Source organism: Physeter macrocephalus, chromosome 21, assembly GCF_002837175.3.
Source record: "Physeter macrocephalus isolate SW-GA chromosome 21, ASM283717v5, whole genome shotgun sequence".
In the NCBI taxonomy this organism is placed as follows: Eukaryota; Metazoa; Chordata; class Mammalia; order Artiodactyla; family Physeteridae; genus Physeter; species Physeter macrocephalus.
This window is the reverse complement of record NC_041234.1, coordinates 32653029-32660101: the sequence shown is the minus strand read 5'-3', so window position 1 is coordinate 32660101 and position 7073 is coordinate 32653029. Positions and strand designations below refer to the sequence as shown.

The 7073-nt window shown below is 48.6% G+C and overlaps 1 protein-coding gene across 1 annotated transcript in view; it reads left to right on the top strand.

Annotated features, from left to right (window-relative positions):
• The first annotated feature begins 327 nt into the window (after positions 1-327).
• JADE3 (jade family PHD finger 3) overlaps positions 328-7073 on the top strand; it is a 169205-nt gene continuing 162459 nt past the window's right edge. The window contains exon 1 of the mRNA XM_024116907.3: positions 328-430. The gene's annotated coding sequence lies outside the window, so the exon portion shown is untranslated. The remainder of the gene's footprint in view (positions 431-7073) is intronic.

The window sequence follows — 7073 nt, the reverse complement described above, 5'->3', positions numbered from 1 at the left end:
GGGGGGGGTGGGGGGGGGGGGGGGGGGGGGGGGGGGGGGGGGAGGAAGGAAGGGGAAGAGGCGGAGCGTGGGAGCGCACAGTGTCAGGAATACAATAGTGCTCCGCGCCGCTTCAGCCGCCGCCGCCGCCGCCGCCTCCGCCGCTGCAGCCGCCGCCGCCCAACCGCCTGCCCAGCGCTGAGGCCTGACGGGCCGGGAGGGCGAGGGCCGAGGGCGGGAGCTGAGGCACTGGGGGCGGCCCCGGCGGATCCCGTGGCGGGGCGGGGGGCGGGGGGCGGGGGTGGGGAGGAGATTAGGGGGCAGGTGCGAGGGAGGGGAGAGAAGAAAGCGAGCGGTTCGGGGGGCGGTAACCACCCCTACCCGACTCGCCAGGCACGTTGCCGGGCCCGAGTGTGGAGCCGGGAAGGAGCGGCGACCGAGCTGTGCGAAGGTAGGCGCCGCTGAGGCTGGACGCGGGGAGAGCGGGCTAGGGGGCGTCGCGTTGGCTCGGCAGCGGGAGTGGCGGCCTCGGGGAGTGGAAACGGGCGCCACGGAGCGCAACGTCCCGGCCCAGCCTCGCCGCGATCCGGGTCGCTCCGGCTCCTCACCGCGGTGGCCTCCGGCGTCTCCAGCGCCTTGGGGCCGAGAGCGTGTGTGGGCTGAGGTGAAGTGCCCGGTGGTCCCTCGGCCGGCCGGCGCAGCGCCGGGTGGCCGGCGCGGGGGCGGGGGTGGTGGGGGCGGCCGGCGGGGCTCGGCTGCGGCTACACTCGGGCAGGAATTGAGCGCCATAACTGTTGCGGCCGTTCCCTCCGGTGCCCCATCCTGGCGCCCCCTCCCTCCCGGTCCACTGCCTGCTCTCGGGGCTCCCGGGGTCAGACCCGCGGCGGGAGGACCTGCTCTGCCGGCCGCCTGGGGCCGGATGCTCTGGGGAGCGGGGGCGCGCCCTGACTGTTTCGATGTTGGGGGGCGGGAAGAACCGAGTCCCGGAGACTGGGGGCCAGGCGGTGCGGGCGGCGGCGAGGTCCCCGGTGAGCCCGGGCGCCCCGCGGGCTGGCGAACTTTCCCTCCCCCTCGCGTCATTGTTCCGGCGCTCCGGGTCCGGATCCGCGGTGAGCGCTGGGCGGTCCGGGGGCGGGGGTGGCGAAAACGGGAGGGCTTTGCCAGTCTTATGGGAAAAATTTCCCATCGCTGGGCACGGCAAAGTTAACTTTTCTCCAGCAATCGAGTTGGTGTTATTCCCTCCGCCGTGGGGCAATCGATTAAAAAAGAAAAGAAAAGAAAAGATAGCCTCCCTCCAATCTTTTTCTCTCGCTTTTCAGAGCCACTGCTTCGGTGAAGTCTGGCTTTAAATTGCACCGGGCAACCTGCGTTTATTATTTGTGAGGAGGAAAGGGGGGCGGGATTTCGAGTGTGTGACCGTAATGGTGGTATGTGAAGGCATGTTTAAAAGTTGGTATCATTGTGTAGCCCTGGGACATATGCAGCTCCTAAGCATTTGGCAAGAAACTTGTTTGGCCGCTTCTCTGGATTTCTGAGTTGCAAGGAAATCCATGGTCTCAGATGTTTGAGAGATTGTTTTTGATGTGAGATCCGTTGATCTGTGAAGCTGAGGATGAGGTCCTTGTGCCCCCCCCCCGCGTCCCCCCACCCCCCTGCCGTCTGATTGTGTAAGAAATCAAAACCGTGTTGATGGTGATTCCAGTGGCCTGGAGGGAAAGGCGACCTCATTCCCTGATAAAGATAACTGTCTGCTTCTCTCAAAACTGGCAAAGTAATGGAAAATAATTTAGGTAAAAACTGGTTGCACAACATCTTGGCTTAGTTTAAGCAACCCAGAATCCACTTTCCCAGAGTAGTTCTCTTAAATACCTTCCCTGCAGCCATTTCTTGTCAGCCTGGGGGTGAAGGCGGGGTGTGAGAAAGGAGTCGGCCTGAACAAAGCATCGTATTTTTATTTAATTTAATACTTTCATAACATCTGTAAACAATGGGAATGTGGATCCCAGGCCTCTGTACCTTTTGAATAGTGTAGTTCTCATGCTTTTATAGTATCATGTGATTACTCTCTGGATAAGTGAAAATGTGGTTTTTTTTTCTCTTTTGTTTAGCCTAGGAGTATTCTACCTCTATAACATATCATTTTCTTTTTCATTTAAAGTGAGCTCTGAATTTAAATACTTGAACTGTAAAAGGATAGTGACTCTCTCGAAGGGTGAGAGAATTACATGAGATCTCAGTGTTGGCTACCATCATTGACACCTTTTCTTCAACTATGCTCTTCTCTACAGTTTTGTTTGCTAGAGAAGTGCTCTTAACCCAGTATTGGTGCCTTGCTAGAGTTTCTTGCATTCTTCATCCAGTCAGTTCTGGAATACTCAGGGGTCCTGGTCTGGTTCTAGAACCCACACTTTCGTTCTCCCACTTTTCTGAGTTGTGTTGCTGTGCCTTGGCAGTGTGGTAAATGCCTTCTCACCTGTAGGAGTTGGTGAATCTTGTTCACAGGTAGGGGAAAGTGAAGAAGGGCCTCCCTCTCCTTCCTGAAGTGTTTGTGATCGTCTGGCCTCCGGGAGTGACTTGGAAGCAGCCTTAGGGGTGACCGGGAACCACCTTCTGGCCTGTAGAGGGTTCCCAGGAGCACGAAAGGTGATGGTGCAGGGCTCTCATCATAGTTGAGATGTATGAGTTAGCGAAAGTTAAAATATTTAAGAACAAAGGATGTTGAAGGCTGTAGGTTGAGTATGATCTCCTTTGGTAATGCTTGTCTTTTCCCTCCTTTGTGTTCCATTGACCCTAACAACCCATTTCTGCCCTAAGCTACACAAAAGCATTTCTTCTTTTTGCGCGCTACTTTGAGGTCTGGCTGAAACCAAGCAAGTATTTTGGGGGAGGCAGAAGGCATTGGGTGTTTTTGAAGACATGGCATTACAAAGGGCTCTAATAAGCCTTGATCAGGGATACAGAGGTTGAATATTATCATAGGATATAATGTACCTACCTCCTCATAGAGCTTACACAAAACAGGAGCTGAGGAAGGTAGAGATCATATGCTGGTTTACATTAAGAAAATCTCTCATCAGGGGATAACTTACTATGACCTTTACTTATCTCACCTTATAAGTGAGGGGTGAGTATTGGGTGACACCCATGTGGCACTTTCCTGAAATGGCTAATATGGGGACACTTGAATGGTTTACAAGTTTCTACCTGTTGTTCCACTTACAGTGACTAGGAAAGCTGAAGCATTCTGGTTTGTGAGGTGGGGAAGGTCTAGGATGAGTAGGTAGAAGTGATGAACGAATAAAAGGGTGCTAGCAAGTGGTCATTACAGACCAAGTAACTACTAGCTTTGAGTTTTCTGTTTTCTGGAATCTTTGTGACTCCCCCATGGTTATTTTTGCCTCCTTCCTGTAGATCTCTCCATAGACAACAGCAGCAAAGCTCTTACCATCGGAACTGCCTCTGTGCTTCTCTTGCGGGGGACAGTGAGCAAGAAGTGTCCTGGGGAGAATTTGCCTGACCCTATAGCTGAGCTTGGGAAAAGGAAAGTAACAAATCAAAGGGTAGCTGACTGAAGAAAGTAGGGGGCCTGGTGTGGGGAAATAGTACTGGGGCGTTGTCCAGTGGGAGATACCTATATGTTCATTAGTGCTCTTCAAGCAGTAAATAATTTAATCTCTGTCCCAACCCAGAAGCCGTGGCTGAGCCCTGTTACCTAAGGGGCTTTTTGTTGGCTGATAGGCAAGGAAACCCGAGTCTGGAGTGTGTTTTTTGGAACAGCTGACAAGAGAATATGGTACCAGCATGGCCAGTACACTAGATCTTGTGTGTTGCAATCTCCTGGGAATTTTTTTTTTTTAGATTTTCAAAACTTCTTATTTTGATACAATTACAAAAAAATTTGCAAGAATAGTACAAAGAACTCCTTTATGCCCTTCACTCAAGGTTACCATTTACTAACAGTTTTTTCCCATTTTCTTTATCATTTGCTCTTTCTGTTTCTTTTTATGAACAGTTTGAGAGTAACCATTGAGAGATTGGTATTTGTCAAAGGCATCTGCACAAGGGTGGCTCAGGTGCAGCTGTGGGGTGCAGCAGAACATTGGTGAGTGAAATCTACCTAAAGCTGTAAAGCACACATTTGTAAATCACATGGAATCTCTGGTGCTAGATATAGAAATCATTATCAATTGTAAAAGTGGTTAAGGTAAACTCCCCTTTAGTCATCATTTTTGTCAAGTTTGTTCTTATCTCTGCCAAGCTTTAATAGTTATGAAAATCCATTCCACCACTCCCCCAACTTTGCACCTATAATATATTCTCCAACATTTTCATTTAATTTATTTAGCAAGCATATATTTATTTGCTAGGGGTATAAGAGGTGAAAGATATTCATCCCCTTGAGAGCTCAACATCCAGTGGAAAGGTAGTAAGGAAATCTATCACATCAATCAAGGGGAAGAGTGTTCTGCTAAAGGGGTTTACAGGGGTAATTGGAACAGCAAGCTGGTTAAGGATTTGAAGAGTTAGATATCTGGGAGTCATTTGGGAAGTATGTGAATGTGAAGATCCATCTTTTCTGAGGCTTGCTGCTCTTAGGTGACAAGGTTCATGAGTTAGGGAAGCCTTTGGTGTCATATCCAACACAGGCTGTGGGGTCATGCCAACTTGTATTTTAATCCACCACTTGATTTTGGCCAGTTACTTAACTTCACCGTGCCTCAGTTTCTTCATCTGCCAAACCACACCCCCGAGATAATAATTAATTGAGGTAATAATTGCTCTGTAAACATTCATTTCGTCTTCCCTTTGAAAAATACAGTATGGGGGGAATAGCATGAAAGGTACTAGGTATTAAGGTGAAATCCAAGGAGGTGTTTCTATTTTTCTGCAAATAAATATCTAATTACTAATTGTACTGAGTTGTGATGGAGATTACTGTGAGATAATAGCAATAACAGCAGCGATGATTTGTTAACCATTTTTTGTGTGCTAAGCACTGTGTTAAGTGCTTATCACAGGGTATCTTTCTGAGGCTCAAAGAGGCGAAGCAAAGGTAACGTGCCTATGGTCACACAGCAAGTAAGAGGTAGAATGCTTCTGAGAGGGAGATCAGCAAGGTGCCCTGGAGCCTGAAGGATGAGCAGGAAAAAACAAGGTAAAAGTCAGAGAGAAGGGATTGCTAGGCAGAGGGAACAACAGGTGTTGTAAGGGCACTGAGGTGGGAGAGAGATGTAGAAAGGATCCACAGAGGTTTGGCTAGGACCTGGGGAAAGAGATGAGATAGGCAGGGGAAAATTGACAGGGCCTTATGGGACCTCATTAAGGAGCTTGTGTTTTATTCCAAGGACTGGGGGAGGCTGCTGGAAGGTGTTTTTCAGTGTGTGTGTGTATTTAATCCAGAAAGGCATCTAGTGAGGCCTAAACAAAAGTGGCTTAAGAGAGTCATTTCCCTTTCAGTGTCCCACTTTGTGAACCAATAGAGGCAGTGTTTCTGGCCCAAATGTGTAGATCTTTTTTTTTTTTCTTTTTTTTTGGCTGCGTCGGGTCTTAGTTGCGGCACACAGGGTTCATTGAGGCAGGCGGGATCTTCTGTTGCGGCACACGGGCTCCTCTCTAGTTGCGGCGTGCGGGTTTTCTCTCTCTAGTAGTGGTTTGCGGGCTCCAGAGTGTGTGGGCTCTGTAGTTTGAGGCACACGGACTCTCTAGTTGTGGCGCACAGTCGTAGTTGTCCCACGGCATGTGGGATCTTAGTTCCCTGACCAGGGATCGAACCCATGTCCCCTGCATTGGAAGGCAGATTCTTTACCACTGGACCACCAGGGACGTCCCATGTGTAGATCTTAAACAATTTTTACTGCCCACCATTAACATGGCTAAATAGAATTGCTGTGATGCTGGAAGAAGCTGGTCCTGTAGAATGCTTCTAGAAGAAGGTTTAATTGGGCTCTTATATCTGATGCTTTTTAGGCTGCATTAAGGGAGCTCTTTCAGCTTTCACCAAGCCCTGTCAAATGGGAGAAAAAGTAGAATTGAAGGAAAAAGTAATTCCTGGAAACCTGAATTGTTGTTCATGTTAGAAATGGAACTGTTGAATATATAAGACTTTGGTTTAAATATATCATGATAAAGATGCTTCAGTGACTAAATGGAAATTTTTTGTGGAGTGTGTGTGTGTGTGTGTGTGTGTGTGTGTGTGTGTCTGTCTGTGTGTTTGGTGTGTGCCATCCATGATGGCAGACAGTGCATTTGTGAGAATCTGGGAAGACTGATGAATTTTTTCAATACTTATATATTTATTTATTCTCATCCAGGTACTGCAGGTTTTTCTGTTTGAAACTATTTCTTATGTGCAGAGTAAACTTCATAGGGAAAATCAGTGTTCTTTTCCCCTTTCCATGTGTAGTGGACCACAAACATATTTACTCTGAAGTAGCCTATGTCAATTAGCTTTTCTTTTTTTTGGGGGGGCAGGGAGGGTAGTTAGCTGGCAGCTGGATGATCTAGGATGGCCTCGCTCACACATTTAGTAGTTGGCAGGCTGGTTGGTCTAGGAGGCCCTAAGCTGGGATGGCTCATCCCCACTCCAGGTAGTCTCTCATCCAGCTGGCTAGTCTGGACTTGTTAACATCGTGGTCTCAAAGGCACAAAGAGTAGCAAGTGAGAGCAAGCACCAGGGCACAAGCACTTCTCAAGTGTCTGTTTGTGTCACATTGATATTGTCCCATTAGCCAAACCACAGAAGTTCTTCTGTGGCCAAGCCCAGAGTCGTTGTGGGAGGGGACCCTCCAGGGTGTGGACATAAGGAGATGTGAGAAAATTGGGGACCATTACCACAGTAATGCATAATAATAATTAATGAATATAACCGCTTTTCCTTTGATAAATCATTTTAAATGCTCATTTATAAATGTAGTGTATTCTTTTTTTTAACATCGTTATTGGCGTATAATTGCTTTCTAATGGTGTGCTAGTTTCTGCTTTACAACAAAGTGAATCAGTTATACATACACATATGTTCCCATATCTCTTCCCTCTTGCATCTCCCTCCCTCCCACCCTCCCTATCCCACCCCTCTAGGTGGTCACAAACCACCC